This window comes from Suricata suricatta, chromosome 9 (assembly GCF_006229205.1).
Source record: "Suricata suricatta isolate VVHF042 chromosome 9, meerkat_22Aug2017_6uvM2_HiC, whole genome shotgun sequence".
In the NCBI taxonomy this organism is placed as follows: Eukaryota; Metazoa; Chordata; class Mammalia; order Carnivora; family Herpestidae; genus Suricata; species Suricata suricatta.
Genome location: NC_043708.1, coordinates 72,048,403 through 72,060,088, shown reverse-complemented (window position 1 = coordinate 72,060,088; position 11,686 = coordinate 72,048,403). Strand labels below are relative to the sequence as shown.

Sequence of the window (11,686 nt, the reverse complement as noted above, 5' to 3'; positions counted from 1 at the left end):
AAGATGTGGTATATATTCACGATGGAGTACTACATGGCAATGAGAGGGAATGACATATGGCCCTTTGTAGGAAAGTGGATGGACCTTGAGGGTGTCGTGCTGAGCGAAGTAAGCCAGGCAGAGAAGGACAGAAACCATATGTTTGCACTCATAGGTCTAGCAGGAAAACAAGAGAGACCTAATGGAGAACCAGGGGGAGCAGAGGAGGGAGAGAGAGTTGGGGAGAGAGAGGGATGCAAAACCTGAGAGACTATTGAATGCTGAGAATGAACTGAGAGTTGAAGGGGAAGGGGGAGGGGGGAAAAGAGGTGGTGGTGATGGTGGAGGGCACTTAAGGGGAAGAGCACTGGGTGTTGTATGGAAAACAATTTGACAATAAAATATTATGGAAAAAGAATAAAAAAAATAAAATGCAAATCTGTTCATAAAATAAAAAAAAAGTGGCCGGGAACTGGCAGAATTGGTGGAATGCACGAGGTGAAAACAACTAATAATTTTAGAGTTGGCAAAAGACATCCAACCGTAACATTTCCTGATGTAGGGCTCTAGGCTTATTAGATGCTGAAATGGAGTGCCCAGTGGCTTTTTGTCAACCTTACTACCACAGTAATCTTTTTGTTTTTTTAATTAAAAATTTTTTTCAATGTTTGTTTATTTTTGAGAGAGAGAGAGAGAGCGCGCAAGCGCACACACAACCAAGGAAGGGACAGAGAGGGAGAAACAGAATCTGGAGCAGGCTCCAGACTATAGCTGTTAGCACAGAGTCATAAACTGTGATTCGAACTCACAAACTGTGAGACTATGATCTGAGGTGCAACTCAGACACTTAACCAACCGACTGAGTCACCCAGGCATCCCCTCTTCGCACAGTAATCTTTTTAAAACACAAAATCTAGCTCTAGGGTGGCTGGGTGGCTCAGTTGTTTAAGCGTCCGACTCCTGATTTCAGCTTAGGTCATGATCCCACGGTTTGTGGGATCAAGCCCCACACTGGGCTTTGCGCTGACAGCATGGAGCCTGCTTGGGATTCTCTCTCCCTCTCTCTGCCCCTCCCCACTTATGTGAGCATGTGCATGCTCTCTCTCTCTCTCAAAACTAATAAACAGTAAAAAAATAAATAAATAAAATAAAACACAAATTTAGTGCAGTCCCTGTGCTGTTCACCCCTATCCCCATCAAAAATGTGAAGATGGGTTTTCATAAGTCTTAAAATAATGACCACAGTCCTCTCCCTCCCAGGCCTTGCAAAGAAAGCTTCACCTCAAACCACTGTCTCTGTCTTCCTCTCTCTATCCCTCCTTCCACTACTCTTTTCATTCCCCCCACTCACCAAGCTTCCTTCTGATTCAAGTTTCTTAACACCAACTTCTCTCACCACCTCCTCTACTACTTCTCTACCTCCACCCCCATTCTACCTGGTTTAAACCCTGTGGGCTCCTCCTTTCCTCAGACAAGCCTTCCCAGAAGCCCCAGAGTAAACTAACAGCCTCTCTTTCTCTTGCATAATAATCTGTATTTGACTTTGTGGCCCTTATCACTAGTGCAACAAATGAATTCTATTTCCTGTTTTTTAAAATTATCTGGCTGTTTCATTAGGGCAGAAACCACATCTGTCTGGTTCCCTGCAGTAGTCTCTATCCCAAGCACAGTGCCTAGAATATAATACATGTTCAACAAACATTTGCTCAATAAATGTTTAGTAAATATTGATCGCATGGACAAATACATGAGTGAATGACCTAAAAGAGTTTTCTCTTTTGATGATAATAATAAAGAGCTTTTCTACGTAAAACTCACTTTTGGCAGGACCCTGCAGCACCACATGGACATAATATCAGAAAGATCATGGGGCACCTGGGTGACTCAGTCATAAGCATCCGACTTCAGCTCAGGGCATGATCTGACTTTTCATGGGTTTGAGCCCTACATCGGGCTCTGTGCTGACAGCTCAGAGCCTGAAGACTATTACAGGGTGATGTCGAAAAGACCACCAAACACCGAATAAAAGTGAGGCATGATTTTATTTACGGCCTGACCAAACCTGATCCCCGATCTTAAGGAGAAAAGTGCAGAGAATGGCTGCGAACAAAGGTGGCAGTGAGATTATATGGACAGAATATGTCATTATTTTGTTAACCAATTACAATCCATAGCATTCCATGGTAGCCAATTACATTGTAATACACAAACGCCAGCTTTGGCGGGAACCCACCACCTCAAGGTACTTTGTCCCTTTAAAATGACCAATCGTAGACATCTAAGCTATCACGAGACAGTGACTAAGCGATTTCTCACCAGTTAACTCTGTCTCTGCCAGGTGGAGTTGCTTAACAGGATCTTGAAAAACAAGTTAGTTGCACCTTAGGAGCCCAGTTGCTTAACCTTTAATTATTTACCAGGATGGGGATTTAAACCGAACTTACAGACAGTAAGCTCTCTGATATCTTAAAAGTGCTCGCACACTCTCTCTCTCTCAAAAATAAAACATTAAAAAGAAAGAAAGATCAATGCAAAGAAAGAAAAATGTTGATTCACCTCTATTTTTTACTCAAAGCTAAGATTCTCTCTCTGAACCACTCACTTCAGTAGTTCAGAGTTTTGCTAGTAGTGCTGGCTCAATTTTCTGCTTCCCCTCCAGATCTGAGGGCTGCCATCCGCCTTCATAAATCATTCAGTTCAATCGCATGAGCACCATCTCCCTGGACAATAAGCTCATCTTTCCTCAAAGCTCATCTTCCTTATAAGCTCCACCTTCATATCATACACAGAGAAGGATCAGTAAAAAGCAGTGTGGTCCCCAGAAATTAACTTTTCCCCTACCGTCTCTCCTTTAAAGACCTTGAAGAGAAGACCCATGACAGTACCTGTTTTGCCCACGAGGGGGCAGATTCCAGTTTGCATTCATGGCCCCTGAAAGCAGAGACCCTGCCTATTCTATCACATGCCCGGTTTGTTACCAACAGAGGTTCTCACGCTCTGTTCCATAAATCCTCCCAACAGGCCAGCACTGTTCCCTCAGGACCCATATTCACAGCGATCCCTCATTGCGAAACCTGGTCAAGTGAGGTCGATAAAGATCGTTTGGCTATACAGTTTCTTCCCTAATCTTAGTGTTTCTCTTCCTCTCTGGTGTCCCTACTGTGAATTTTGTTCCTCATCTTATGAAATAAATTATTTTTAACACCATGATATGTGCAACACTACAATGTGACCCCTGAACACCATCTGGTTCAGCAGTTGCTGAAAATTATAAAGCTTAAAGCAGCCCTGTATTTAAGCAGCTCTGCCTGGAGCAAGTTTGCAACAGGAATCAGTGGCACTGATACCCTATTTATAGCTCCTGGGAGCCTAGTCTGTGCCTTGTCCAGTTGGAAGAAACTTTCAATATTTCCTCAAAATATTGATAGAGCCACACCGTGGCCCAAAAAGAGGGCTGCCACAGAATATTTTCCAGACATGCCCCAATGATGGCACATCCCCCACTGTGCAAGGGCCTGCTCTCTATTCAAGCCCCCAAAACCTCCATGCTCCTGTCTGCTCTGGTGCAAAAGGATCTGGCATTCCTTGAAAACCTGTATAACTTTGTGATTTAAAACAATTCATGCAACTCATTAACCAACTATTTATCGAGTATCTATTAGGTGCTAAGAACTGTTCCAGTCTTTGAGACTTCAGCAGTAAAAAAAAAAACAAAAACAAAACAAACAAAAAAAAAACCCTGTTCTCATGGAGCTTGCAGTCTAGTGGTGGGGGTGGGAGGAGAATTAAGAAAAGCAACTGCAGCAGCAGCCAAAATCAAGTGGTATGTGCAAGGAGGGTGTGCAAAATTAGAGAAGGGGGGACAGAGAGCAAAGGGGGTGGATGCTGTCTCATGTGGGTGGTCAGAGAAGTCCTCTCTGATAGGTAACATCTGAACAGGGATCTTAAAGGCAGGAAGGAACTGAGCTATGCAGGCAGGAGGAAGATAAGACTATAGACAGAGAGAAGGGCATGTGCCAAGGCACTGAGGTGGGAATTTCTAAGGTGCTCAGGAGGCTAATGTAGTTGGAATGCAGCCACCAAAGGGAGTGAGTGGTAGGAGATGAGGTCAATGAAGTGAGGGGAATCCAAGAATCAGCAAAATCATGTAGGGATTGTTTAAGCCATGGCAAGGAGCTTTGATTTTATGCTGAATGAAATTGAGATACACAGAGGGTTTTAAACAAAGCAATGACCAGCTCTGACTTAGGTTTCAACAAGAGTATTCTGTCTGCTGTGTTGAGAATGGACTGAAGGGGCACAAGGGCCAACCAAAGAGACCTGCTAAGGGGTCACTGAAACAGCACAGGAAGAAATGGTGGTGGCTTATACTACAGTGGTGGTGGTGGAGGTGGTGAGGAGTGTTTGGATTCTGGAAATATTCTAACTGCAGCCTGCAGCCAAGATCGTTTGTTAAAAGATTGAATGTGAGAGTGCTACATAATCTTGGATTGGTTCCAAGATTATTTTGCAGTTCTTCCAAATGTTGAAGGGTTACCAGATGTTAAATACTCAGGGAGGAGCCAAGATGGCAGAACTGCACGGGAGTTTTTTGTGTCTCCCATACATGAAACACAGCCAGATCAACCCTAAACCACCCTGCACACCTAGAAAACTGGCCTGGGTATTAACACAACAACCTGCACAACCTGAGCCACAGAACTCAGCAGGTAGCGGCGCGGAGAGGGGAACCAGGGAGAGGAGACGCGGAGGGCGGGAGCTGTTCTTGCTTGTGGAGAGAGGATGGCGATGGGGAGAGCATGTGAAAAGCAACCCCCAGGAAGCAGCTGGAGAGAAAGTGGAAAACAGGAAACAGCACAGGGACTGAACTAAGAAGGGAAAAAGAAAAAAGGAGAGAGTTTAAATTCCATTAAGACTCTATAAATAGGGGGACCACAGAGTCTGAATACCTGGCAGTGCTCTGGTGGGAAGGGCAAACCTTCAGGAGCAGAGTGAAGTCCGGGGGTAGAGGCTGAGCAGCCACCCGATCCTAGCAGACCCCGGAGAACCACGCTGGCTGGTGCTGGAACAAGGTCGTTAAGTGTGAAGCCTGGTGCCAGTTTTGTGTTGTGATTTTCCATGACTGCTGAAACGCTGCGGCTACACAATTGCGTGAACTTTTTCTGGGGCGGGCTGGCGCCCAGCCGCAGTCTCTGAGCATCGGCAGCAGCAGGGTCCCACAAACGTTCCTGGGTGCGGCTGGCACAGGCCATTGCTCAGTGAGACCCTGCCGCACAGGGGCAGAACAAGGCCGAGTCCCTCAGAAGTAAGGGTTCAAGAAAAACAGCCCATCAGACATGAAACTCAGGACGGAGGTGCCACCTGGCAACCCGACAGCTTGGCCACCGACAGTGTGTAAAAGCGGGGAATGACGGAAGCCGGAGACAAAGGACGTGTGTGCGATTGCTGCTTGGGGGGGCGGGCCGGAACAGAGTTCTGACTAGACACTGATACCTGGGTGACGCCATTTTCATCTGCCTTGCGCATGCGCGTACACATACACGCCTGCAGGCACAACAATCCACCCCAGTAGGCTAAGGAGCGCCATCTAGTGGAGAATGGAGCCTTTACACTAAGGCCCTCCCAGCTGGGACAACCTCACTCTTCAGGAACACAAGTCTCTCCATCTGCTTAGTTTATGAACCATACAGTGCTTTACAGTTTGACTTGAAACGGAAAACGATGTAATTTCAACCATATTTCAGTCTGTTTACTGGTCCATCTATTCAAATTTTTTTCTTTTTCATTTCTTTTTCTTGAATACCAAAAGAAAAATTTATTTTTATTTTCAATTTTATTAAGACTATTTATCTTTTTCTACTATATTTTTACTTTTGTGTAAATTTCACAAATTCTATTTTGCCTCTATCATTTCATTTTATTCTGTTTCATTATATGCATTTCTTTCAAATTTTCAAACGTTTCTTTTTTTTCTTTTGCCCCTTTTTTCTCTAATCAAGCTCCTTTCAAAACCCAACCTCTCTCCCTAAAAACACCCAAAACCTAGACCAAAACACGTGTAGGATCCAGCATTATTTATTTGATTTGTGTGTGTGTGTGTGTGTGTGTGTGTGTGTGTTGTTTTTAGTTTCAATTTTTTTTTTTACCTCATTAGTTCCTATTCTTCCTTCAAAATGAATGAAGGAATTCACCCCAAAAGAAAGAACAGGAAGAAATGAGAGCCAAGGACTTAACCAACACAGATACAAGCAAGATGTCTGAACCGGAATTTAGAATTAAGATAATACAAATACTAACTGGGGTCGAAAATACATTAGAATCCCTTTCTGCAGAGATAAAAGAAGTAAAAGCTACTCAGAATGAAATAAAAAATACTATAAGTTTCGATCTCGAATGGATGCCACAGAGGCAAGGATGCATGAGGCAGGGCAGCAAATCAGCAATATAGAGGACAAACTTATGGAGAACAATGAAGCAGAAAAAAGAGTGAGACTAAGGCAAAAGAGCACGATTTAAGAATTAGAGAAATCAGTGACTCATTAAAAAGGAACAACATCAGAATCATAGGGGTCCCAGAAGAGGATGAGACAGTAAAAGGAGTAGAAGGGTTATGTGAGCAAATAATAACAGAAAACTTTCCTAACCTGGGGAAAGACACAGACATCAAAATCCAGGAAGCACAGAGGACTCCTGTTAGATTCAACAAAATCCAGCCAATAACAAGGCATATCATAGTCAAATTCACAAAATACTCAGGCAAGGAAAGAATTATGAAAGCAGAAAAAGAAAAAAATAAGTCCTTAACCTACAAGGGAAGACAGATCAGGTTTGCAGCAGACCTATCCACAGAAACTTGGCAGGCTAGAAAGGAGTGGCAGGATTTATTCAATGTGCTAAATCAGAAAAAATATGCAGCCAAGAATTCTTTATCCAGCAAGGCTGTCGTTCAGAATAGAAGGAGAGATAAAAAGTGTCCCAAAGAAAAATTAAACGAGTTTGTGACACTAAACGAGCACTGCAAGAAATTTTAAGGGAGACTATCTCTTGGGAGAAAAGATGAAATAAATAAATAGAGACCAAAAGCAACAATGACTAGAAAGAACACCACCAGAAACTCCAACTCTACAAGAAACATAATGGCAATAAATTTGTATCTTTTAGTAATCATTCTAAACATCAATGGACTTAATGCACCAGTCAAAACAAAAAGGGTTACAGAATGGATAAGAAAACAAGACTTATCTATATGCTGTTTACAAGCGACCCACTTTAGACCTAAAGACATCTTCAGATTGAAAATAAGGGGATGGAGAGCAATCTATCATGCTAATGGTCACCAAAAGAAAGCCGGAGTAGCCATACTTATAACAGACAATCTAGATTTGAAAATAAAGACTGTAACAAGAGATAAAGAAGGGCATTATAACATAATTAAGAGGTCTATCCTCCAAGAAGATCTAACAATTGTAAACATTTATGCTCCAAATGTGAAAGCACCCAAATACATAAATCAATTAATCACAAACAATAAAGAAACTCACTGATAATAATACCTTAACAGTACAGGACTTCAATACCCAACTTACAGCAATGGACAGATCATATAAACAGAAAATCAATGAGGAAACAATGGCTTTGAATGACATACAGAACCGGATGGACATAACAAATGTATTCAGATCATTTCATCCTGAGGCAGCAGAATGTACCTTTTTCTCCAGTGCACAAGGAATATTCCCTAGACCTGATCACATACTGGGACACAAATCAGCCTCAATAAGTACAAAAAGATCGAGATCATACTGTGCATATTTTCAGACCACAACACTATGAAACTCAAAATCAACCTCAAGAAAAAATTTGGAAAGGTAACAAATACTTAGAGACTAAAGAACATCCTACTAAAAAATGAATGGGCTAACCAAGAAGTCAAGGAGGAAATAAAAAGTACACAGAAGCCAATGAAAATGATAACACCACAGCCCAAAACCTCTGGGATGAAGCAAAAGAGGTCATAAGAGGGAAGTATATGGCAATCCAGGCCTTCGTAAAGAAGGAAAAAAGGTCTCAGATACACAACCAAACCTTACATCTTAAAGAGCTGGAAGAAGAACAGCAAATAAAACCCCAAACCAGCAGAGATAGGAAATAATAAAGACTAGAGCAGAAATAAATGCTATTGAAACAAACAAACAAACAAACAAGCAAAAAACTCAATGAAACCAGAAGCTGGTTTCTTTGAAAGAATTAACAAAATTGATGAACTCCTAGCCAGTTTGATCAAAAAGAAAAAGAAAAGGGCCCAAATAAATAAAATCAAGAGTGAAAGAGGAGAGATCACAACCAACACAGCAGAAATAAACAATAATATGAGAATATTATGAGCAATTATATGCCAATAACATGGGCAATCTTAGAATGGAAAAATTCTTAGAAACATATAAACTATCAAAACTGAAATAGGATGAAATAGGAAATTTAAACAGACCCATAATCAGTACAGAAATCAAATTAGTAATTAAAAAAACTCCCCCAAAACAAGAGTCCAGGGTCAGGTGGCTTTCCAGGGGGAATTCTACCAAACATTTAAGTAAGAGTTAATACCTAATCTCTTGAAGTGGTTACCAAAAATAGAAGTGGAAGGAAAACTTCCAAACTCTTTCTATGAAGCCAGCATTCCCTTGATTCCAAAACCAGACAAAGACCCTACTAAAAAGGCGAACTATAGAGTAATTTTCCTGATGAACATGGATACAAAAATCATCAACAAGATGTTAGCCAACCAGATCCAACAATATATTAAAAAATTATTCACCATGACCAAGTGGGATTTATACCTGGGATGCTGGGCTGGTTCAATATCCACAAAACAATCAATGTGTTTCATCACATCAATAAAAGAAAGGACAAGAACCACATGATCCTCTCAATAGATGCAGAGAAAGCATTTGACAAAAATACAGCATTCTTTCTTGATAAAAACCCTCAAGAAAGTAGAGATAGAAGGACCATACATCGAGATCATAAAGGCCATATATGAAAGACCCAATGCTAACATCATCCTCAATGGGGGAAAACTGAGAGCTTTCCCCCTAAGGTCAGGAACAAGACAACGATGTCCACTCTAACCTCTGTTATTTGACATAGTATTAGAAGTCTTAGTCTCAGCAATCAGGCAACACAAAGAAATAAAAGGCATCCAAATCCGCCAGGAGGAGGTCAGACTTTCACTCTTTGCAGTTGACATGATACTCTATATAAAAAACCCAAAAGATTCTACCAAAAAACTGTAGAACTAATCCATGAATTCAGCAAAGTTGTAGGATATAAAATCAATGCACAGAAATGTGTTGTATTCCTATAGACCAACAATGAAACAACAGAAAGAGAAATCAAGGAATTGATCCCATTTACAACTGCACCAAAACCCATAAAATATCTAGGAATAAATCTAACCAAAGAGGTGAAAAATCTATACATTGAAAACTACAGAAAGCTTATGAAGCAAAGTGATGAAGACACAAAAAAATGGAAAAATATCCCATGCTCTCGGATAGGAAGAAGAAGTGTTGTTAAAATGTCAACACTGGGGCCCCTGGGTGGCTCAGTCAGTTGAGCATCAGACTTTGGCTCAGGTCATGATCTCACAGGTCTGTGGGTTCCAGCCCCATGTCGGGCCTGTGCTGACAGCTCAGAGCCTGGAGCCTGCTTTGGATTCTGTCTCCCTCTCTCTCTGCTCCTCCCTGGCTTGTGCTCCATCTCTCTTGCTCTCAAAAATAAACATTAAAATTTTTTAATAAAATAAAATGTCAATACTACCCAAAGAAATCTACATATTCAATGCAATCCCTATCAAAGTAACCCCAACATTCTAGAACTAGAACAAACATCCCAAAATTTGTATGGAGCCAGAAAAGACCCCCAATAGCCAAAGCAATCTTGAAAAAGAAAACCAAAGCTGAAGGCATCACATTCCCAGACTTCAAGATGTATTACAAAGCCATAATCATCATGACAGTATGGTACTGGCACAAAAACAGACATATGGCCAACAAATCTTTGAAAAAGCAAGAAAGAATATCCAATGGAATAAAGACAGTCTCTTCAGCACATGGTGCTGGGAAAACTGGAGAGCAACGTGCAGAAAAATGAACCTGGACCACTTTCTTACACCATTCACAAAAATAATGATGAAATGGATGAAAGACCTAAACCTAAGACTGGAAGCCATCAAAATCCTTGAGGAGAAAGCAGGCAAAAACCTCTCTGATCTTGGCCACAGAAACATCTTATTCAATTCTTCTCCGAGGCAAGGTGAACAAAGCAAAAATGAACTATTGGGACCTCCTCAAAATAAAAAGCTTCTGCACAGCAAAGGAAGCAATCAGAAAAACTAAAAGGCAACTGATGGAATGGGAGAAGATATTTACAAACAACATGTCAGATAAAGGGTTAGTATCCAAAATCTATAGAGAACTTATCAAACTCAACACCCCCAAAATAAATCATCCAGTGATTGGGCAAGACATGAACAGACACTTCTCCAAAGAGGACATCCAGATGGCCAACAGACACATGAAAAAATGCTCAACGTCACTCATCATCAGGGAAATACAAATCAAAACCATACTGAGATACCACCTCACACCTGTCAGAATGGCTAACATTAACAACTCAGGCAACAACAGATGTTGGTGAGGATGCAGAGAAAGAGGTCTCTTTTGCACTGCTGGTGGCATGCAATCTGGGGCATCCACTCTGAAAAACAGTATGGAGTTTCCTCAAAAAATTAAAAATAGAACTACCCTATGACCTAGCAATTACACTACTACGTATTTATCCAAGGGATACAGGTGTGCTATTTTGCAGGAGCACATGCTCCCCAATGTTTATAGCAACACTATCAACAATAGCCAAAGTATGGAAAGAGCCCAAATGTCCATGGGTGGATGAATGGATAAAGAAGATGTGGTGTACACATACACACACACACACACACACACACACACACACAATGGAGTATTACTTAGCAATCAGAAAGAATAAAATCTTGCCATTTGCAACTACATGGATGGAACTAGAGGGTACCATGCTAAGCAAAATTAGAGAAAGACAAATATCATATGACTTCACTCATATGAAGACTTTAAGACACAGAACATATGAACGTAAAGGAAGGGAAGCAAAAACAATATAGAAACAGGGAGGGGGACAAAACATAAGAGACTCTTAAATACAGAGAACAAACAGAGGGTTACTGGAGGGGTTGTGGGAGGGGGGATGGGCTAAATGGATAAGGGGCTTTAAGGAATCTACTCCTGAAATCACTGTTGCACTATATGCTAACTAACTTGGAAGGAAATTTTTTAAAGTAAATTTAAAAAACTAGAAGTTAAATACTCAGCAGCATAGCTAAGAGTGAACTGAAAAATACCTGTGGTTTCTAGCTCTTGTTCCTCAAGTGAGTGAGGGCACATCTGACTCAGATGGGGGCGGGACGGTGTGGTTCCAGCACTGCATTCCCAGCAGGTAGGGAGTGCAGGTGAAGGCTTGATGCTAGCTAGGGTCTCGCCCCTGTGTGAGGAATGAGAGCAATGCACATATCCACCTGTCACCTCAAACCAAGCAGGATGAAGCGTTAGGCTGTCTCTTTTCTTTTGGGGTTTCCTGCTTTTAGCATAGTCTGTTTCTGTGGGCTGGGGAAGTA

The 11,686-nt window shown here is 41.5% G+C and overlaps 1 protein-coding gene across 2 annotated transcripts in view; it reads right to left on the bottom strand.

The window, feature by feature from the left end:
* RNASE12 (ribonuclease A family member 12 (inactive)) overlaps positions 1-11,686 on the bottom strand; it is an 86,393-nt gene that overhangs the window by 13,091 nt on the left and 61,616 nt on the right. The gene's annotated exons all lie outside the window — the stretch shown is intronic.